General features: G+C 38.6%; 1 long non-coding RNA gene across 7 annotated transcripts; it reads right to left on the bottom strand.

Moving 5' to 3' along the window:
• Nucleotides 1-301: 301 nt before the first annotated feature.
• On the bottom strand, nt 302-23,339 carry LOC121315701. 7 transcript variants are annotated; one of them, XR_005950307.1, is made up of 6 exons: nt 22,975-23,339; nt 22,055-22,820; nt 21,789-21,887; nt 1,939-3,103; nt 1,800-1,847; nt 302-1,645 (listed from the first exon to the last, which is right to left on the bottom strand). It is a non-coding gene; the product is annotated as an uncharacterized LOC121315701 (long non-coding RNA). The 7 variants fall into 7 exon arrangements; XR_005950309.1 differs by having other exon boundaries at nt 1,800-2,549; nt 2,667-3,103; XR_005950306.1 differs by having other exon boundaries at nt 1,800-2,535; nt 2,667-3,103.
• Nucleotides 23,340-23,604: the final 265 nt, after the last annotated feature.

The following is a 23,604-nucleotide window of genomic DNA, read 5'->3' as shown; positions in this document are numbered from 1 at the left end:
CACACCTATCCAAGAGCTTGAGGCTGGTTTACAAATACAATGTTCCACACAGATCACTAAGTACATGCATTGCGTTAAAAAAAGAAAAGACTGATGAGCAGACCCTCTGGATAAGAAGTTAAATAAATGAATGAGTGGGAGGCATTACTGCAAAAGGGATAGCAACATGACAAATAGCTAAAGAGGACATGGATACATGGATTATTATTATTAATTTATTTTATTTATTTATTTATTTATTTTTATTTGCAGGCACCCTTACCCAGGGCAACTTACAGTTGTATACAAAAAAATATATGTATCAAGAATTACAGTACAATTAAGAGTAAGATACAAAATACAATCACTTCAGTCCTAAAAAGAGCCAATACAAAACACAGTGCAATTTGTTATCGGGGCAGTTCAAGAGCAGATAACAGTGTTGATAATTACACCAGGTTTAGATATGACTGCAATATAACAAAATAAAATTATAGGTAATGTTTTCAAACCTTTCAAGCTTTTAACTGTGGCATGCTGACATGTTTTTCACGTCGTAGAGAGGTAAACATGTTTGAATCACAGTAAATCATTGCTAATGATCCCTTCAGGGAGCTCTGCAGGTAAAACAGCATTCTCAACGGCTGAAAAGGTTTACTACCGCTCTGCAAGGAGAATAAAAAATGATGGTATTAATGTGGTTGGCTTGTACTTGTCAAAAGTGTATTGTTGCATTTTATTTTACTAGTCTTCCCACACTTTGAAAAACGTGCATCTGACATTCTCACTGAGAGCATCTAGAAACCATTGGCAGTCAAAAAACATGGCCACTGACGAGGGGGAACAATGGATTTCAAGGGACATGTAAATTAAGCAGAGCTGTTCCTGAGGGAAATGGTTGGCCCATTTCAGTTTCTAAGGAGTGATTTACTGATCTGTATATCAGCACCAGTGATGTCAGGATCGGTTTCCACTCTCATAACAATGAGCAATCTTTCAGCAGCCCTGTCATTAATTAAGAGGTTTCTCAATATTTAGTGGCAGGTCAGTTCGTTCGACCTATACATACACACATTGATCAACTCCCATTGAGAACATCTAGAAACCATTATTTGTTAGTTTCTTCAACAAATGCAGACGTGTAGAGAGAAAATAGATTTTTTTAAATTGAACTCAAATTTTATCATTGAACACGAGCAGGGACAATGTAAAATGCTATGTGTGTCTTCTGCGGTACTGAATCTAGCCAGAATAAGCACATTGTTTTGAAGTGAATATTTCCAAAAGCTAATTTGTTGAAAGTAGAAAGGGGATATTTATATGAGGCAGTCGAAAATGACTTTTAGTAAAATGCTTATGTGGCGCCCCCTCTCACCAGGGCTATTGATTTTGACTACGCCACCCCTTAATTATACCAGGAGTAAGGAGAGCTCTGAATTGAAATATCTTCCATATAGTGTGACCCCCGCTTGAGTTCCTTTCAACCAAACGTTCATGTGGTTTAAACCTTACCAAACAATACAATAACAATTAATTCAGACAAAGGAATGGAAAAGGAATGTTTGCTTTTTAATACAGGTATCTTCTTTGCTAACTAAAAACATTTATTATATGTTTCAGTAGGTTCAATGAAGTCAGGACAGCCTCTCCCATATGCCACCAGCACCTGGAGAAGAAAAAGAAAATAAACAAATATGTGTGACAAAAAAAAAGCACAATTCAGACAGTTTACTTAAAAAAAAAACCCAATTCCGTTCATTTTATTATTTATTAAAACCAAGTAAACTGTCTAAAATAATTAAAAACAAAACACACGTTACCTCAGGTGAACCGGACTGATCAAATTGTCTCTCATTTCACTGTTCACCCTACCAAATACCAATAAAACAGAATAAAAGCATTTAAAAACATGGGAGATTGGCACACAACAAACAAAGATTAACTAATTTTAAATCTTACCGTCAATAGTAGCAGGGAGACCCAAATAAAGCAGTCACAGCAACCAGTCTTGATTCACCAAGTGACACTACAGCTCTTTATATAAAGGTGTGCAAATTATTGGGAATGGTGCAGTGTTAATTCAATCATTACTTAATTAAAAGTAATTAGTAAAAAGGTCTCATCTGCTACATTCTAACCCCCTTTTTAATTCAACATCGACTGAACGATTAAATCAAAAATTCATCCATCTGGCTAAAACAATTACCTGTAGCTGTCATCGAGAGATGCCCCATCCCCAAACTCCTCGCCCAAACTGTCACACTAGGTCCAGGCAAGATAGTGCATGGCATTCGATGGGGATTCAAGTACTGCCCAAGGGTATTCCTAATGGTCCTGCTAGGGGTTTCTACTGGCTCTGGATTTTCAATATCAGGTTGTTCTGGGGTCCTATGTGTTGCCTGTGGTTCATCCAACACAAACAGTAAGGAATAGTCATCTGTAGAGTCCATTTCTTCATGGGCAGCGGAAACATTTAGACCATGGTCACCATTCTCCACCATGGACTGGTGGTTTTCAGGCAACTGTATGCTGATCGTTTTGTTGGGCCTGTCCCATCTGCAAGACAAACACTGTAAACTGCCAATTATTCACTGGGTCCCCGCACAACACCACACATGGCTGAATTACACACATCCTGGATCTTATTCCTGCCATGCACATTGTGATCTTTCAAATTCACCAGTTACCTTAACTGCAAGGTAGAATCCCTCACATTCTGTTTGTACACTCTCTCTCCTGCTGTGCTGCAGCATCCTCCAAGCACCATTTAGTTCCTTTATAGATGGTCCGTATTCCTTCATGGTGCTCTCGACATCTCCAATTGGCTCTTCCTTCTCTGCTCCCAGCATATAGTCTATAGGAAGTTTGGGTTACCTTCCAAACTTCAGGTAATATGGGGACTGGCCTGTTGTCTGATGATCTGTGGTGTCATATGCAAACAGCAGGGAGAAAATCGAACCAGCAGCATTTCTTCTCCAGAGGGAGAGTGCACAACAAGTCATTCAAGTGAACCATTCACACTGACCATTTCCTTGTGGGTGATACAGGGTTGTACGACTCTTCTGGACACCATGCAACTGGTAAAGTTGCTGGATAAGCGCACTATCAAAATCCCTCCCCTGGTCTGAATGGCTCGGGGCACGAGAGAAAATAAATGCAAAACAATTACTGCAACAGCAGTTAAGATAAACACATTCGATAACTAATAAACACTAATAACAGAAACATGAACAGTTCACAGTCCCACTAAGCATCCTGGGATACTCCTGTATAATCTCTGTCTCAGTCCTGAAGACGGCAGCATCAGGCACTCTATAGTATATTGGTAATGGTAAACAGAGGGTGAAACAATTTCTTTTGCACCAGAACTCTAGAGAGCTAAGTCATAAATGTTAAAATAGCATAGACTCCATGTTAAAGTACAGTCTACTTAAAATGTATGGTGCTATGTGCTCTGTGTCTCCAGTAGCCAGCCTAGAAAACAAACTCCAGTGTAGCTTATTTGGCTGGGAGCACATGGAAGGAGCTGCACTGCTGCATTACACATTTTGGTTTGCAGTTGATTCTCCTTATATAAAATGTTTTAGTAGTTTTGGTGGGGTAGAGAGGTTCTAGTTGCTTATAAAAATCACTCAACACATATTGTATTATATGGTAAAATATTAAAGGGCTGGTTTTCAAGTGTTATCAACTGACTGTAGGGAAACCATGGGCAGGGGGTCGGGATAGCTGCCCTCCCCATTATACGAAGCTAAAAAACAGGTGGAGTCTGGGGAGGAGGAGGCTAACTCTGACACACAACATGATGAATGGATTGAGGTAAGATATATATCCCTTTCTAGCTGATCATTGGACGTGTTGTTAATCAAATGACGAATTAGATACTAACCATTTAACTGATGAATGTCTGATAATGGAGGCACCTAATATGTTTGAAGTTTACAATTTTACTCTAGCTTAAAAGTGATTACCCTGCCTGAACCACTGCTTTGCTGAATTTATTATTGAAGTCTTGTTTTATTGATTTATCCAGGAGGAACAACAAGAGACGTTCCAATATTTCTTTTCAGATTTAATTGCATATGAGTATTTATTTATGTATGTTTTATTGCTTGGTTCACATAAAAATACCAGTTATTACTCACCTAGACAACCTAGTGTAATTTTCAAGAATGCCCTGGGATGAGTATCGGTAAGGAGCAGATCATATAAAAATAGCACTCCATCATGTTAGTAACAGAGAAATACCAAGACAGCCTTAAGTAGGAAACTATAAATCATTAAAGACCATTAATTATAACCAAAAATCTGTTTTACAAGGTAATTTGATGCTTACTGATTTCATTAGAAAGCGGTGAGAAATGTGCTACCTTATTTATAGATCAGATTAATCTGAAAAAACTCATAACAGGGTGAAAAAAGCCACAGATAGATAATTGATTTAGTGTAATTTCCAACCGCACAGAAGTATAGTAAGGTTCGGCAGAACCGTTGCAAAAACCACCTTAAAGAGCTAAAAAGGATTTTCTCCTGCTAGCTGTTTACATATCTAAAAAAAAAAAGATTCCCTAAAGAAACAAACTACAAAGCAAACCAGCACATTCTCTCATGACCAGAACAGCTCCAGCTACTGACATGTACAAAGGAAATATAGGAATAGGAATTTATAATCCATGAATCTTTTTTTTTTTTTTTGTAAATAACACCAAGACATTAATGAATGTATTTTTCATGCCACTGTGCAGCATTTAAGCAGAAGGTATAGTAGAAATGCTGCATGCTGCATTCTGCTCATTTAATAGTGCGAGGAGGACAAAGCATTGGTCTGTGACTAGTACTTGTCAGAAATACATCAATCGCATATTATTTTGTCTATAATTAATTATATGCTGTTTTTATATTAAAAAGATATGACTTTCCCTGGTAACAGAGGGATGGGGAAGTCTGCTGAAACCAATTTTTTTTTAAACTCCCGCTTTGCAAATTGTCTCTGAAAGATTCATAATGAACGTAGCTTTGCCTGTTTTACACAGACTAATTTTCCATTAGGTTAATTCAACTCCTATTGAAGGTACTTTTTAAAAATACATGTAAGGGTTTGAATTATACCAAATTGCACAGTGGCCCCTGCTTGCCCATGCCTAGTTGACCACTGGTGCATGGATCCCAATGTGATTCGATTGGCAGGGAAATCAGAATACCACACACACGTCAAGTTTACAATGCTTTATTTAGCACACAGAACCAATACCATGAACATCCATAACCTATGTACTGTTCCCTGGGCTGTACAACAATGCCCCCACCTTCTCTATTCACACAGTGTCACATACTAAAAATCCCTCCCATCAATAAATACCTAAAACCACAATTATCCCCTCTAACGCCATGCAATAAATACTTTCCCAGTCCAGCACAATTCCACTTTCTTCCCCTCCTCACTGCCTATCACGGCTGGCTTTGTTGTGCCTCCTGTAGTATTCAATGGCTCCTCCTCTCATGTCTAGTTCCCCCTTCGTGGTGCAGCCTCTCTACATAAAAGGAGTTTTCTCTTCCAGCTGGCATTTACTGTTTGTTGCTTGGAAACCATAAGTCACTGCACATGCAGCCGTGACGTAACAACAGACCACCCACTGACTTTCCCCTGCCGCTCCCCTGCTGCTCCCCTGCTGCTCCCCTGCTGCGTTCGGTGTGAACAGTGGTCTACAGTGACTTCAGAGAGGCATGCAAGCAGGCAGCATGCGCTACGCGTCCGGTGTAAACAATCCTTAATTCTTACAACTTGTGGCAGGAAATGACGAATGAGGAAAGGCGGAACAAAAACACAGAGGTAGGTACTGCAGTTCAAAGATGCGAAGTGCACGCCGTTTATTAAATACAAAAATAAATAAAATATTTAAACAAACAAAAAGACACTTGATCACAGAGCACAAATAAAATATTTAAACGAAAACAAAATCACAAACACAAAAACAAAAACACAGGTCAGGTTGGGCAATCGGCTTCACTGATCCTACACTTAGTTTTGTTTTGTTTTGTTTTAATTTGATTTTCTTCTCCTCTCGCTCGCTCTCTCGCTCGCTCTCTTCCATACACCCACCCAGAGTGCAGAGGCAATCCTAGGTGATGCGGGACCTTCGGCAACCCCAGGCAAAGCGTGACCCTCGGCAGACATCCTTGGGTGGTGCGAGGCAGGGCAGCAGCGGTCCTTCGGAAGGCGATGGCGGCAGCGGACCCTAGGGAGGCAACAGCTGGAGGAGAGCCAAGCCTAGCTGTGGTGTCGGGGTTGGCCCTCTTAGCAGCTACTTCGGCTATACGTTTTTCCCCGGTGCTCCCCTCAGCAACCTATGAAGGTAGAGGCAGTTCCTGTTTCTCTCCGTCAGTGGGGGTGAAGACAGAGGCAGCTCCTGCTCCTCTTCTCCAGGTGGTGATGGTGGTGGATACCGAGGCAGCTCCTGCTGCTCTGCTCCTGGCGAAGGCGGCAGGGGCTCTTCCCCTTCTGGCGGCGAAGGCAGCAGGGGCTCCTCCCCTTCTGGCAGCCGCGGGGAAACCAGCAGGCCTGCTCCATCTGCTGGTGGAGGTGGGAGCGACAAGTAGTCCTCCCACGGAGGTGGAACCAGCAGGTATTCTCCCTCTTCTGGTGGAGGTGGGAGTGACGCACTGGAGTGGCTTAAAAACAAAAAGGTCAATGTCCTGGAGTGGCCCAGTCAAAGCCCAGACCTCAATCCAATTGAGAATATCTGGAAAGAGTTGAAAATTGCTGTTCACCAAAGGTTCCCAGCCAACTTGACAGAGCTTGAGCAATTTTGCAAAGAAGAATGGGCAAAAATTGTAGTGTCCAGATGTGCAAAGCTGGTAGAGCCTTATCCAAATAGACTCATGGCTGTAATTGCTGCCAAAGGTGCCTCTACCAAATATTGACTCAAGGGTGAATACTTATGCAATCAATTATTTTCTGTTTTGTATTTGTAATTAATTTAGAACAATTTGTAGATTTTATTTTTCACTTTGACATTATGGACTGGACTGGACTTTTTTTGTGCTGATCAGTGGGAAAAACTCCTAATTAAATCCATAATTGGGGGTGTTGGGACAGAGCTGGATTATAAACACTCTCCAGCAATGTGGTACAGACTGAGAGAGCCTGCATTCTGGTTTTAGTAAAGGAAGGAAAAACACTGAAGTCAGTAATTAGCACAAAACTTTTATTTTACCCGAGTAGGGTTGTGAACTGTTTTTTTTTTTTCATTGCAAACACAAAGTGGCCGCTGTTTCCACAGAGTTCCAGGAGGGCAGGACGGAGCCAGTGGTCGTGTAATACCGCAGAGATCCAGGAGTGGCAGCACTGGAGCTGTGTGTTGGCTGTTCAAGTTGATCGCTCAGACAGGTTTGATGTTTGCTGCTCATTAGATGACAGGGGTGGGGTTCAGTTTTGTATACGATGGACTGAGGTGGAGGGCTTCATATAAAGAATATAAAAATGTATATATAGAAAGTAAGAAAGAGTTTTCTTCGGCTGATGGAACAAAATAGTTTCTAGGGATGGACATGGTATTTTATTCTTGTTTGTATGTTTATGTACTTGTCAGGAAAGCGGATTACATTTTAAACTGACACCTTTGTATGAAATGCATAGTTAAAATAAATACAAAATAAAACAAAAAGCAGCCACAGAAAAAACAGATACAAAAAAATAGCAGCAAGTCTTTAAAATTTGTTATGCCAAAGAGATGTCTTGAAAATAATCCTGAAATCTCTACACCCTTTTTAAAACATTGTTTTTTTTCCTCTGCTTTGTTTAAAGTCACATCCACAGACACACAAACATAACTCCTTTAATTGAAAAGTCAAGCAGATTTGTTTTCAACTTGTTCACAGAATTCTGGCTTATATTCATACCACTGATATGTTAGATTTTTTGCACTTTCTCCTTTTATTGATATACATGCTCTGAGCACGCTTTTAAACTCAGGGGAGATGTTCAAGGAGGACAGAGATGTTTTAAACTCCTGTAGTGGTTTTGTTTGTGCACTGGGCTTGCAATGTATCCAGATGACTTTTTAATAATCAAGAAAAATCACACAGACTCATTTAATTTGAAGTTTTAATGAATCAGAGCAGTAATAGTGCTCTTTTCGGTTTATTAAATGTTTTAAATGAATCGAGTAGTTACAAGCTACTTTGGATCCCTGCTAATAGGCAGCCTGGGCATTTCCAGTGCATTTACAGCCATTAGTACTTCAATACAGTAATACAAATATGGTTATCATATATTTAGCTCTTAGGCTATAAAATGCAAAAAGCTAAAAACGCCATATATATTAAATTCAAATATATGCTTCCCTTCCAGTATATGGAAGTGGAGTGTAGGATATATTGAAAAATAAGAACCGTCTTCAAAAGGCAGAGACTTGTGAATACAACCAAACAGCAAACAGTTTTTCAGAGATCCTCAGAGCATGGATCATATCAGCTTGTAGTTAGCAAGTCGCACGATGTCGAATGGGGTCTTGCTCTCGGCTTATATAGGATTTTCCCTCCACTGAATACATCAGAAGTCCCAATTAAATCTAATAATCACTCGGCCTTGACATTTCTTATCTTTGAGTTAATTATACATTCTAGAAGGATCTGGTCAACTCATTTTTCAAAACTGATTGGATATAACTTCTTGCCAAAAAATATTAGAACATGATTTCATCGCTCTTTTTTCAAACTCTCCTTTTTCTAAAAAGTCAGGTGGACCAAAGTTACAAGTATATGTGTATATATGAGAGATGTTTTCAATATGTAACAATAGCTCTATTTGATTATATTGAGCTGGATCAAAAAATATATGTTCCTCTTAGCCGCATATTATGTTACCTTTTCAGTGTGTTGTCAATGGGCCAGTTTAACTTAATATACAAATGTGTGTTAACAAAGTATGGGACAAAGACTGCCTTTGAATAAGCATACAGTGGTCAGTTCAGTTAGTTTTAGTTAAATTCAGGCTATAATAAAACATGTTAAATATAACAGCCTTATATTAACTTGTACCATGCTTGGACTAAGCTTGACGTCTCTCTCGGTTTCTAAATATTTGCCTGCACAAGCAGGTTTCAGATACCCTGTTCACTTGCCGAGGCTATTGTTTTAATTAATATGAAACTCCACTGTAAGCATTTTTTCAAATTCACCACATTAAGTTATTTTTTTGGCCGATTCAAGAGATGCCTCGACCGGTATCTTTTCAGATAATACAAAAAAAGCGTACATCCTAATTTTTATAACTAAGCTCTCATTATTTTTTTATAATATAAAGAGATACAGACTCCTGTCTTTCTTAAAGCACCTTCCGTTGCTTATCATTCAAGGCTGGCAAATACCGCTTTCAAGAGCCAACACCGAATCCTGCTTTGATTTTAATTAAATTAACATTATTTCAAATGTATATTAACAACATATTTACAATACTGTCAACGCCATACTTCTGTTATAATAACTTTTACTACGTTCTTTCAACAGTTTAACTTTAAATGGCACTATAAGATGTATCTTTAATTAAGTTACTTCAGTATCCTAGAAATTGTAATATTATTTTACTCCATTAATAAATCTTTTAAGTTTAGAATGGAAGGTCCAGTCATGTATATCTAAATACAGGCTACTGTTAACATATTACATGGTATAGTGTTATAGTGATTGAAGTCTGACCTTCTTCACTGTTCATACAAAATCCAGTCAAAGCAGGTTTTAAGACAACCTTTGCCTTTGCAGTTTTAGGGTTGATTAATATGAAACACCATCATAAGCATTTTTCAATACTCATTATTTCAAACCAATATCTAACTTAAAGTATTAACACGTCCTATGCTTTCCATTCCCATCTCTTTCTGCCAGGTTCCAATTCATTTCTGTTATCTGTAGAAAATGATTATTGTAAGATACTTATCTTCTTTTATCGGAAAGGTATTTTCGTTCGTTAATATTAACGAGATCGCCCATTGTAGAGAGGATCTTGGCTTTTAAATCGCTGACCATCAAAAGTCCCTGCATCATCTGCCAAAACCAATGAGTCATTTCCAACACTGCCTGTACCACAAGCAGGTGAGAAGCAAGGTTACAACATTAGTTTGTATTCCTTTAGTAAGTTTACTGTTAGAGTTACAGTTTATACTATATTTTTTATTTTATTGTCTTGCTTCTTTTAAATACAACATTCTAATGCTCTTTTAACCGGTTACCCTGTACACTAATGTGGCAGGCTGGCATTGCAGTGACGTCAGGCCGGAATGCAGGAAGAACAACACCCAGGTAACTGCTGTGAAGAAGACGCTGTGCACGCCGTTAATTTGATTACAAAAAATAAATTAAATATTTAAACAAAAAATAAACACTTGCTTCCAGAGCCAAAAGAAAAGCTTTGAAAAAAAAATAATCACGAACACACGACACAAACAAAAAGGTACCGGTCAGGCTGGTCATAGACTTTACTGACACAGTAAATCATTTTGCTTTTCTTTTTTGCTCTCGCTCTCCAACAACACTCAAAGTACTCCTTGCAATCCCTTCCCAAACACTCTCTTGCTCGTCGTGTTTATAGCCTCAGCCGGGGGATTAACCAGCTATCAATTAGCTGATTAACCCCCTGCTGCATTCTGCACGTGTTTTCATTCACTGGCAGAGATGAGCTGTCAAACCGTGTCTCTGCAGAACACATGCAGCCACGCCGTCATTTTAAATAACTAAACAAATAAATATACAAAATAACACAAAAATGAAACAGTGCAAAGCAATAACACACAAGTGGAGGGGGAACCCCATTCTAAAAATAAACAATACAAAATACAATTAAAAAATAAACACATTTATGTGTTTATGTGCACATTTTTCTATGTGCAGTGCTCCTGGCCCTGTCACAACTAATTCTCCAAGTCTTTTTAGTTTTTCCATTGCAATATTTTTATTGTTTTTCTACTTTAAACATCTACACTAACAGAACATGTATATATTTATTTCAAAGTATGTTTTTCCTTTTGTTCTCAGCTCAGCAGCTTTCTCCAGAAAGTTAGCTACCAAGGTCTGGTACCTAAATCAAAGACTTGCTTACTTCTGATAAAGGCCTGCCAGAAGCTGGTCAGCCCGACCTTCAATGTAACGAATTCCCTTCTCACAGGCCTTACACAGATCTGCTAATAATATTTTCTACTGGTTTTAAATTCTTTAAAACACACTACAGTCATTACAGTATTTTTTGCAGTTCCACAAATGTTGAATTTTTTTCCCAAAGATCAGCCTGCTTCCAGTAGCCGTGACAGTCTTGAGTCAGTTTCTGCTCTCAGTCAGTCAGTTTCTGCTCACAGGTGTGGGTGACAGTCTTTAAAAGCCTGATACCTGCAAAAACTTCAGTCTTGTTAGCTCTGCTCCCATTTCTACATTCTCATTCCCATCGTCAGTGGGCAAACACATTTTAACTGAATCTGGGTCCATCAAAGAACCACACACCCTTGCAACCATGGCCTTCCATGCAAAAGGATCTAATGACTTATAGCACAAAAGGGACGTGCCAGAACCATCTGTGACAACTAAATGTATTAGTTACTTGCTGTCTTAGCATAAATAGCGGGGTTCCGAAAAATATAACGTTGCCCGCCCCCACATGTTGCTACAACTATTTTAAATAATGTACCTGTCATTTTTCTTTTCATTCTTGACATCCTAACAACTTTTTACACTTATAATTTTAAAGTCGGCTTAAAGCTTATTTCAAAATGGCTGCTCTAGTGCACTGGGGTTTAAAGCTATGAGTGTAAAAAGTTATCAGTTAACAATGAAAAGAAAAATTGCAGGTACATTTTTTAAACAGTTGTAGCAACACGTGGGGACGTCTAATTGTATATTTTTCGGAACCCCGCTGCTTACTCTTCAAACATATACAAAAGAGATTCTGTATAATAAGCTCTGCACTACTGCAGCATCTTTGTTACTTTTATTTTAAGCATACAAGGTCAATCAGGTTACTGTTAGAATAATACTGAATTCCTTCACCCATAAAAAAAGGTTCTCACTTCCAGAGCTCATCTCTTACACTACACCACATTACACTACACACTCGTCAGTACCACGAATTCTGCAAACAAAAGTGATCCTACACTGCGGTACATATTCAAACAATATTTGAAATTCACACAATTAAAGTTTAAAGTTTGTCACGGTACGTTATTGCAGGCTTTCACCCATTGTAATTCCTCTAAATCCCTTGTATTAGGAAATTGATGTTCTGCCATCCACAGCGAGTGCTAGTGCATGACGCTGAAGGATTAGCAGAGCGCTCCCAGCACAGCCATCACCTGTCATCACCCCTTTCAGGGTCAGCGGTAAAATCAGCATGCTCTGTTGTTTTCTCTCCCCCCTGCACGGTAACAGCTGACCTCACCCTTCAAATGAGCTGACTCCTGAACTAATGACATTTACATATGGAAATGCACATAGTGCCGGGGCAGGTGGAGATCAAACCAGACTGACTGACTCACAAACAACCAATGCACACTGATTAACATTTCTGTGTCTAATTCCAGTGTCTAATTTATATATATATATATATATATATATATATATATATATATATATATATATATATATATATATATATATATATAATACCAGTCAAAAGTTTGAGTACACCTGCTTGAAACCAGGTTTTTCATGATTATCTATGCTTTTAACTGTATAAACTTGTCTATAAATATTTAATATTTCATTATGTGATACGTGTACTTATATAAGCTGATAATCATAAGTGAATTGCATTCAAAAATGTAATTTTTAAATGAAAATGTAAATCTTGTCAATGTCAATGAAATGGTCACCCAAAGCAAGGGGATTTCAGTCTGAAGTCCAAGTCAGTTAAAAGTCTGAAATGTGTATCACGGTTTTAGAACACTGGCCTAAGTATAAAAGTGTCTTTGTTAGATGTTCTCTGAGTTAACTAGCATGTTACCTAATTAACCTTTTGTCACCAATTATTGTTAACAGGCGAGGGTCCATGATTACTATAAATGTAGGTAGCCTGGGCACAAGTTTGTCATTCCTGAATGTAAAGGAGCAGAAAATGTCAAAATACGCTCAGTTAAGCAAAGAAAAAAGACAGTCTGTAATTACTTTAAGAAATGAAGGTCAATCTTTAAGACAAATCGCAAGAACTTTGCAGGTGTCTGTAACTGCTGTAGCCAAAACCATCAAACGATTTGAAGAAACTTGCACTCATGAGGACCGAACAAGGTCAGACAGGCCAAGGGTGACCTCAGAATCAGAGAACAAGTCCATTCGAGTCACAAGTATGTGAAACCAACAATTAACTGCCCCTGAAATACAAGCTCAGCTAAATGCTACTAGAAGTACAGATGTTTCAACATCTCCTGTTCAGAGGAGATTGCGTGAAGCTGGCCTAACTAGAAGAATTGCTGCAAAGAAACCAATGTTAGAGTGCAGAGTAAGAGGAAGAGAAGTGCCTGGGAAGAAAAGTGAAGGACAACTCAATCTAATGACCCCAGACCTCAATCCCATAGAACTTGTATAGGATGAACAGGACAGAAGAGTCAAAGCAAAGCTACCCACAAGTGCCCTACATCTCTGGGAATTGCTGCAGAAGAGCTGGGAAGACATGTCGAGTGATTTCCTGTTGAAACTTGTTAACCAAATGTCTCGTATTTGTGAGGCTGTTATTTAAGCAAAGGGTGGCTATTTTGAGGAATCCAAGATTTAGAGACAATTTTAAATTTTCTTGAACATCGCTTTGATACTCCTTATGTTTTGTATATTGTAACATGTGTTTTCATTTTCAAGTATTTACAGAAACGTTTACGACGTAAAACATTGTCAATTATGAAAAACCTAGTTTCCAGCAAGTGTACTCAAACTTTTGACAGGGTCCGACATCGGACTGGAAAGGAAAAATTGTAATGTCGGACCTGGTCCGACATTGGACCACAAAGGGTTAACCCTTTGTGGCCCTATGTCGGACCTTATCTGACATCATCAAAAAGATGTAACGCATAAGTCTCTAGTCATTGTTTCTCTGGAAAAAGCAGAAAAAACCTTTCAATGGCTGAGTGAGAACGATTGGAGCCGAATGAAGCCGAAAAAAGGGTGTATCTGATAGCCCCATGCACTACATGTATAACACAAACATAAACAAAGGAGATAGCTACTTCTGCATCCAGCGCTCAAAGAGTATCTCAGACATTTGCAGAGCCTTCTGAGATGTTATAGTAGTAAAATAATGACTTGGATCACATTATTGAGGAGATTAATGATAAAGGGAGTGATCAGGAGAGGATATATCAGTATGCATATCTATAAAGAGGTATGTGAAAAATACAGCGAACAAGGGGTGGGGCTTGGCTGGAGATGCAGTACTGAGTGTGCTTTTGTAATTCAATGCCTTTTAAACCTGTTTTACTCTGAAAAAATATATATTTTAAACAGCATGTGTAAAAATAAATTGGACCTGACGCATCTGACAAATGCTGAATAAATGGACTGCAAAGGGTTAATGATATTTTTGTGTCCAGTGTCTGACGGCAAAACAAACAGTAAACAATAATGATGTTAAGTAATACAGTCTGTTAGTGCGTGAATTGGTGCTTGTGGTGCAAATACAGTTATTTATGATACAAGTGCAGTGCTGTTCCGGGTTTGTGCTGGCTTCTGGCGACAGCTCTGGAATTCCCTCCTCCCAAACTTTAGTTTCCAAACTACATTGAAAGTGTTAAATCTACATTTTGGGACAGGTGAGTGTAATATATATATCCAGCAGGATTGCAGTTCACCAATCCAAAGAGAGGTTTGGGTTGAATGCTGTTTTAACTGTGGTAATGTTCCAATATATCCTGGTTATCAAGGACCTTCCTAAAGTAGCCAATGCTTTTAGCGGGCATGTTAATAAAGACAGCCACTGACCAATTAATATAACCACTACATGGGGCATATGCTTAATTTCCTATCATGCACTGAAGGTGAACCTTAGTTATAGTACACCTTTAAGACCAGAGAGTTAGCAGTGGAGCGAGCACAGCTATAATACTATTTTCTTTAGGCAGCAGTGGTGTAGTCAAGTCAAAACTTGTATAATAGGCAATCTAAGTCAGATGACTCACATCTTGCACAACTGTTTGATTCACTCAGTAGTCCTACTGATGCAATGAAAAGAGCATTAGGAATGTCTTCTATTATGGACTACTTCTTTAAGAAGGCTAAAAATGCTGATAAAGACAACAGCAACAGTGCACTGACTATGATTATGTGTAGAAATTAGATAAATGCATTACCAATTATATGGTGTACAAATCTGAATTCTTATAATAATTCTTGGTAAATAAAATCAGTATTTTAGTGGTCTTCCGGTACCTTCAGATTTAGGGCTACACCACTGGAAGCAGGCAGATCTGCTACTGCTTTGACAGCGAGGAGTTAACATATTGTGATGCGTTTTGGAAACTTCATCAACATTCTAGCTTAGAATGTAGTTGTGAAAGAAAAGTGCGTTATGCTAAAAGTTTTATAATTTAGCAGGCTTTATCATGTAGAAAACACCTTGAGAACACTTGCATGAATAAGCATACATTATGACACTGAAAACGTAAAACAATTCAGCCTCTGTCAGACAGGAATGGCAGAAAAAAATAAAGCCAACAAAAGACATTGTTGCCAGCCACTGAAGATGGGCAGCCTAGAGGCTTAGTCATGGATTAAAGAGATTCACAGGAGGAAGATTTTGGGAAGGGTGATCGGGTAATTAAGCAATAAATGGCAGCCAGTACAAGTGGTTAATGAAAATATCAGCCATGCATTAATAATGTGCAGAATAGTAAAGAAACATGTTCAATATATGAAACAAAATGTCTGAAGCAGTGAGCTCTTAATTAAGTAAAATATTATGGAGAAACGTTGGGTATGCACATAAACATTTTTTTTATAATGTGCTTTGACCTACAGGCCTTTGTTAAGTGAATGTGCTAGATGTTTTTCACTGGCTTTCACCAAAGGGATTACAATATGAACTAGCCTTCCCCTCAGGAAACCAGCATCCAAGTACATTTTGAGTCAAAAAAAATGTTTCAACCAACTTTTAAAACCCTATTATAAAACGTTAAATTAATTTAAAAAAAAAAAGTCTTCACATTTTTTATAAGTGCCTGTAACAGGGGAGACCTGTGCTGACTCTCTGGGCTCTTTCATAGTGCTGTGGGAAGAGGGCAGCAGTCCTGCAATATCCGCCTGTCAGTCACGGCATTGACACAGACAGGTGGGAAAGAGGGTGTGTGGGTTTTCCCCCTCTCTGAGTGGCTGAGGGGCAGGCTTTGGGGTGTTGCTGCACCGATAAAATGACACTCTGGGATTCCCTCGGGTCTGCTCCCTCTCAGACGAAATGAGCCAGCCAGCTGGCAGAAGCTCCGCTGCCGGGCGAAGCACGGACGGAGGAGAAAGAACAAAATAATTAATTAAAGAAGAAAGAACAAAAAGATTATTGTTGTAGCGGGGAAAACTTGGGCAGACCCCCGAAGTATTGTGTATAATAGGCTGAGGGAGCTGTCAGTGTAGGTCCGTGACCCTGGTCGTGCGGGTAGCGACGACCAGGGTAACGCTGCCAAGTGCAGCACCTTTTATTTTTGTTTTATTACTGTGATTTATTTTCCCTTTTTCTTTCGCCTTTTGTCCTTTGTGATTATTATTTCCAGAGCTCCTGCGAGTGCACCTGCTGTGGACTGCGTACCTAGATTAGTATAACCATGGTCTTGTTTACCATTGCAGGTACTCAAACCACGGACAACAGCGCCCACTGCGGTCCGCCTGAGCGGAGTTACAAATAAAGTTCTGTCTCTATGTCAGTGAATTGCCCACCACCAGAGTATCTCTATGCAGAATATCTCTAATATCTAAACAATGATGAATGCCCCTAAGAATAAAAGGAATGCACTCCAATTAGTATTAGTGGAAATTTTAGTTGTGAAGGCTGCAGGGCAGAAGGATGTTAAAATCCACTGCCGATCTATTGCCCTTACTGTAACTTTTTTCACCATATAAATTATACTGAAAAGTTTATGGCCAACAAAATGTGTGTATTTACTATGCTAATTTAATAAATACAAATGAACCTAATTTGCACAAGAAAAATTGGATGGCAATGTCCTGTCAGCTACACAATTGCTATTGTTTCCAGAAAATATAACTTCCACTTCTTCAATTTGAAGCTGTCGGGGGGGACATATTCTAATTAAGACATTTGCATACATGAAAATGCAACTTAATTAGCTGCAGCTGTTCAAATGTTTTATATTTTATTTTTAATAGAAAATGAATAATGTACACTCCAAATGTTATGTTTAAAAATGCAAAAAAAATAAATAAATCCTTCCATGAGAGAAATAAAACAGCAAAAGATTTTATAGTTACTTTCCAATATAATACACATCTTCAGACTGCTGAAACCAATGGAATTAAAGTGTGGGATACGTCGAGAGTCAACTATTCTTATAATTAACCCCTGACCTGGTGTTTAAGATATCAGCACCGGATCAAATGTATTAATTTGTTTCAGGAGACTTTTGCTATCAATCAATCAATCAATACTTTAATTAAATAGTGCCTTTCATAAAAAAAAAGTATAAGAAAATCAAAATAAAATTAATGTGTATAGAAATTAAACACTGTGGCAGTGAGGGCTGTACTGGTAACATCAGACCAGGAAAGGAAACCAAAAACAAAGGTTGGTACTGGCAAATGTAACAGGACCCTTGGGTTCTGGACCCGTATGCTTCCCTTTCTTGGGTTGTGGATGGTTGGCCTCCCCCCTCTTGGGCTGTGGACGCACTGGCTCCACCTTTTGGGTGCTGGACGCACTGGCTCCCTGAGCACTGATTCTTTGGCTACCTCCAACACATACATGCAGTATTTGCAGCCTCAACTCAAAGATGGAAGATTCTCTGTACCCACGTCCACAATACAGTCAAGACACTTTCTGACACCAGATGGGAGGCAAGAATTACTAGTGTTAAAGCTGTCCGATACCTGACTCAGGGGCTGTATGCTGCTTTGAGAGAAGTTGCAGCTACAGTTAAAGATGCAATCACCTGTTCAGAAGCAGAATCCCTTGCAAAGTAACTGGAGTAGTTGTAAGTAGTTAGTAGTTGTGTGTGCTAATGAATTACTGACATTACCTGAACAGGAATATCAGATACTACTGAATTAGCAGACAACCTCAAAGTAAGTAGGAGCTTCCCCAGCTACAAGCCAAGAGAGCAAAGCATCACTTTGAGTCAATCTCAGATCCCTAAAAAAAACTCAAGTTTTTTAATCTGTTATTTGATGTCGCACCATCCTAACTATGGTGAACGATTCTGTCAGCTGAAAAACCACAGCAATACATTTGGGTTTCTGTACAACCTAATACAACTGTCCAACAAAGATGAAACAGACACCCAGAAGAGTTGCATGGACTTGCAGCTGGCCTTAAGACAGAGACACCAACAGTAAATCAGATGTGGATGGAACTGACTTGGCAAACAAGCTACACAACCTTCCTTACCGCTTGTCAAAGAAATGCACTGCTCTAGCACTGGAGTTCATTGTCAAGCATGGATTGTCAGAAGTATTTACAAATACCTACATCATGTTACCTGTCTTATTGACTCTGCCTGTAAGTGTAGCCACTGCTGAGCGCAGCTTCTCAAAACTGAAGCTCATAAAGAGCTATCTCTGTTCTACCATGACCTCAGAATGCCCAAACAGTCTGGCTGAAAGATCAATTGAGTGTGAGATTTGCCAATCCCTGGACTATTCAGTGGTAATTGATTCATTTGTATCCCGTAAAGCAAGAAAAACCCTGTTTTAAAAAAAAGTTTGTCTTAACAATGTATGTATAAAAGGGGCCCCCATTTTTTTTTTTTTCACACAGGGGCCCTAAAATTGCTTCAGCCGGCCCTGGTCATGTGCAAAATCAATCGTAATTCTCGCATTAATCTGAATCAGTAATCTCCCACTCAACAGGAACTGCGTGCCTCGTACTGAATGGTTGGACAGTAAAATGTTTTCAGAAACTTGCGTTAAAAATAAATAAATAAAAACTATTTGTCCAACGGGCAAAGTATAAAGGCAAAACTTGTTGTCCCTCACACAAGTCTTGTTGTCCCGGGCAACGGGCGATATGAATTGCACACCCCTGATGCATAATGGCTATGTGACCTTTTAAGGGTTAATTTGATGCTCGAAGCCCAGTAGTCTGTCTAAGAGACAGCCCTTGGAAAGCAAACAAAGTGTTCTTATAGCCCAAGTGTTCTCTAAGACGGAGTTAGCCACCAGACACAATAAATAAATAAATAAACATTACTTGTCATGATGCACGTGTATCAACATATGAAATTAACTGAATAAGTAAAAGCAAAAGAATAGGCAAGTGTATGTTAATAAACTATAATAATAAAGTAACAAACTAACATTAATAAAACTAAAGCAAAACAACATGGTCATAAATCTTAAATCGATGAAATTAGCTGGCCGATGTGTTTCGGGTTATTATAGCAGAGGCAAAAATAATGAGCGTTACATGGGGTTAATGTAATGTTAATAAACAAACTGTCAAACTAAATTAACACAGCACCTCTACATACATTACAAAATGCAGCAGCAATATACAAGACATGCACACTATTTAACAGAATGGTGAAGCAACTCACCAGAACGGAAAACACCAAATTGCTCGGCGACTTGTTTCTGATTCAGGTTTTTTTTTTCAAGAGCTCGAACAATTTCCAACTTTGTGTAGCAAGAGGAACAACGACACATGTTGCCGTTTGTTTCTATGCCATTTTCTAGTGATGAGGTGCACTCGTAGAAAGTTGCTTTTTTACAAAACAGTACTGTATCCACTGTGAACGAACAGTGGTGCCAAGAAGGTGTTCTTTTTTTTTTTTTTTAATTTAGAGTAACCAATTATTATTTTTATTTACTTTTCACCCAATTTGGAATGTCCAGTTATGTTGTTTCTCCACACAGCACAGACATTCAGAGAGCACGAGTGCGTCCTCCAATCTCACAAGCCTAAAAGCTTTTACACCCAGCAATCCAGAGTAGAGATGGGCGGGCTACCAATCCCAGAGAACACAGATCAGTGCTGCTTTTCATTCACTCTGAATGTGCTCTGTGTCTGGCCAGTAGAGCTTGCTGTTGCGTGATGAGGAGAAGGAATCCCTGCCGGATTCCCATACCCCACTCCGGGAGCGTCAGATTCAATGTGACGCCCCCTTTGGATTCCCCAGCAAAGTTCAGCCTCTTTGCACAGCCCAGACACGAACTGGCGCGTCCAAGCTGTATGACTCATCCTGCGCTCCCTGCAGCAGTGCTTTAACTGGAAGTTCATGTTCTTTTAGCTGGAGCATTTACAATGCGATAAATCAGTTTCACCACAAGGGTGTTCCCTTAGGTGAAGTGTTCTCTTAGCAGGTGTTCCTATACACGGAGACTACTGTATCGACACCTGCATCAGGAATTAGATCATCTGATGTTAGTTTACTGTCTCTTTCCTCTTCAAGAGTGTTCTTTAAATTGAAAGGAAGCTATTCCATTCTAGAATGAAAAACATGTCTTCCTGCCTGTGATAGGGTAGCTGTGTGGTGACGTCAGGCCAGAATGCAGGGACAAAAACAAACTAACTGCAGTTGCAAAAAGATGTGGAGTGAGCCGTTTATTTAAAATAACAAAAATAAATAAAATATTTTAAGAAAAAAACACTTGCTCACAGAGCCAAATAAAAAAGATAAACAAAAACAAGTCAAACACAAAAACACCAAACACAGGTCAGGCTGGGCAGTTCGCTTTCACTGTTCCTAGGTTTGTTTTTCTTTTTTTTTTGTTTCCTTTCTCCTCTCACTCACTCGTACTTCTCAGGTTTATATGCAGGTAATTTTAACAAAATAATTTCAAAGACTTAAACAATAATTCAATAAACGGCAGCAGCCACATTCTCAAGAGATGTCTGGCAGCTACCATTGCATCTGCCAGATCACATCCAAACCAAACAATAACAAAGAAAGCATTGTATTTTTAAATAACACAACATCCATTCAAATAACAACATACTCGGCTATTTGCCGTCCTTTATATACATAATAAATCATACAACAAAACAAATACAAAACAATAAATTGCACAGGTGTGGTGGGGTACCCCGTTCTAAAATAAATAAACAAATTCATGTACAGGGCTCCTCGCCCAGTTACACTGCCTTTCTAATGATAATGGATTTTTATTTAATTCCCTTCTAGTGTCACACTGTTTTAGCTTCAAAAGGGGTTGTATGGCAGTCAACACTGTGAAGACTGCGTCTAACAGAAGCTCCAGGTCACCTGGCATCAGCGAGTTCTCAAAATCATTACAACCCAAACAGCATCTCAGAGAGTTGTTCATTCCATGTATTACCATGTAAGCCAACATTTATTTTCAGGGAGCAATGAATTTGTAATTTACTTGCTGATGGATAGGGAGCCCAGGGCTTCTGAGTTCCGACACCACGCTTTTTTTTTTTCGAGACATTTGTTTTGTCAAATTGATATTACCTACTCCAGAGCCATTTACACTAGTCTCCATCATTTCTAAATAAATTGCATTAGTCTATGCTGTATTTGTGATCCACTGTTATTATGCCTTGTATAGGGATAACCAAAAACAAATTAAAAAGTAATAAACACAAAACTGTCTAACAGCCAACATATACATATCCTATTGAATTTGAAGTAAACCTTCAAGTGTGGAATTAAACATTCAAGTGTTACCTCGTGTCCTTAACGCAATTCAGAAGTCTCCTGGTTCACAGAAACGTCAGGGGAAATGCCCAAAGACTGTTACTCCACAGTGTCATTAGCACTGTTATTCTGAAAACAGAACAAATGTTAATGTTACAAAATAGAAATAAACAATTTAAAATACCTAATTATATTCATTAGTTGTTCGTTACAAGTTGGTTGTTCAGAAAATATGATGCAAATTACATTTACTGTGCTAAAAAAGACGTCTGATTTTACGAAGAAGACAATCATACCTTTTGATATTAACTCAAGTGTCCAATGTGATGTGCTATCCTGTCAAGATCCCCATTACTTAACTTAAACTTCTTGATTCTCAGATGGCCGTTTTTGTAAAAAAAAATAATTATTTTGTTGAATCTTGGCAGTTTAATTTAGTGAACATCAAATTTTATAGTGGTTCTACAAACTAGCTAAAACTAATCTATTTAAATATTCATAGAAATCTTTAAGTTATTAGCTTAACTTAGGTATGCATAGGTTTGTAATGTAATTTCATTTTATTTTACTCAGTGCATGTTAATATTAATGAGACAAATAAATAATGTTATTGCTGTAGGTTTAAAAGTTTTTAAGTCAAACCAAACTTCCGGGCTGACAGATCAACAGAGCATTAGATAAAATGTTTATGATAAATACTCTGTGGGGAAAATTCATAGTTATAATTTAATGTATTTGGTAAAATTACAATTCCATTCTTAAATCTATAGGTGCGTTTACACTAGCATTCCGGAATCTTTCCCATAAGATTCTGGGACAGTCTGTACAGGAACGGGGGGTACTTCCCACAGGAGCAGACTCTGAGCATGCATACTTTGAGGGGGAAAGAAGAAGAAAAGAAGAAGCCGACGCCCTGCTGTAGTGACGACTGTAGTGACAGATTTTTTTCCACTGCCCATTTAGTGCTCGTTGGATCCTGTCTTCACTCCAGATAGATATTAAAACCCTGCTTTCTTCATTAGTGAAGTTGCACAAGTGCCCTTCAAACATTATTTCCGAAATCTGTAATACAAAAGAGTTATGTTTAGCCAGCAGTCGCTACACATCGAAAAATGTAAACATCATAACAACAAACATGCAGCCAATACTGTTAATTGATATATCAAACATATTATCAATACTTAATATAACAAATATAGAAATGCGTTACACTTACTTTTTTAGACGCTACGAGTTGGAGTTGGAGTTGGAGTTCTGCAATCTTAACAGAATACGTCCTCAGTGCATTTACACTGAAAAAAAGTGACCGGAATCCGTCCTCTCTCCTCTCAGTCTGGAATACTAACTCAGCATCTGAGAGGATAAGAGGACGGATTCCAGAATGTGCTCAGTCGTGTTTACACCGGCAAAAAGTGACCGGAATCCGTCCTCTTGTCCTCTCGATCTGGAATATTTGTGCTAGTGTAAACGCACTTCTTGAGACTTAAGATGCTGTGATGTTAATTTAGTTGGTCTTTCCCTCAACCCAACCTTCCCTCCAAAACATTCCTGATTTATCTGCTTCAAAGGACTAGATACTGGTAACTGGATCTCACATACTAAAATTGTGAAATGGTTTAGAATACCTGCTGTGCTGACTTGCTAGTCTTGTAGAAACAAGCAAAGCTGATCATTATCTTTTAATTAAGACTGTGGTCTGAAAAAAAATAAACAACTTTCCTCCACATCTGTTGAATACAAGGTGTCACGACACTCTCCAATGAAATAAATAGCAGTTCAAATGTGGTGTGACAAATGTGTAACAATTTAAATGATTACATTGGTTTTAGAATAATTTTATAATAAT

The sequence above is a fragment of the Polyodon spathula genome, chromosome 5 (genome assembly GCF_017654505.1).
Source record: "Polyodon spathula isolate WHYD16114869_AA chromosome 5, ASM1765450v1, whole genome shotgun sequence".
NCBI classification, from domain to species: Eukaryota; Metazoa; Chordata; class Actinopteri; order Acipenseriformes; family Polyodontidae; genus Polyodon; species Polyodon spathula.
The sequence above is the reverse complement of the archived record's forward strand: the minus strand, read 5'-3'. Positions and strand labels throughout refer to the sequence as shown.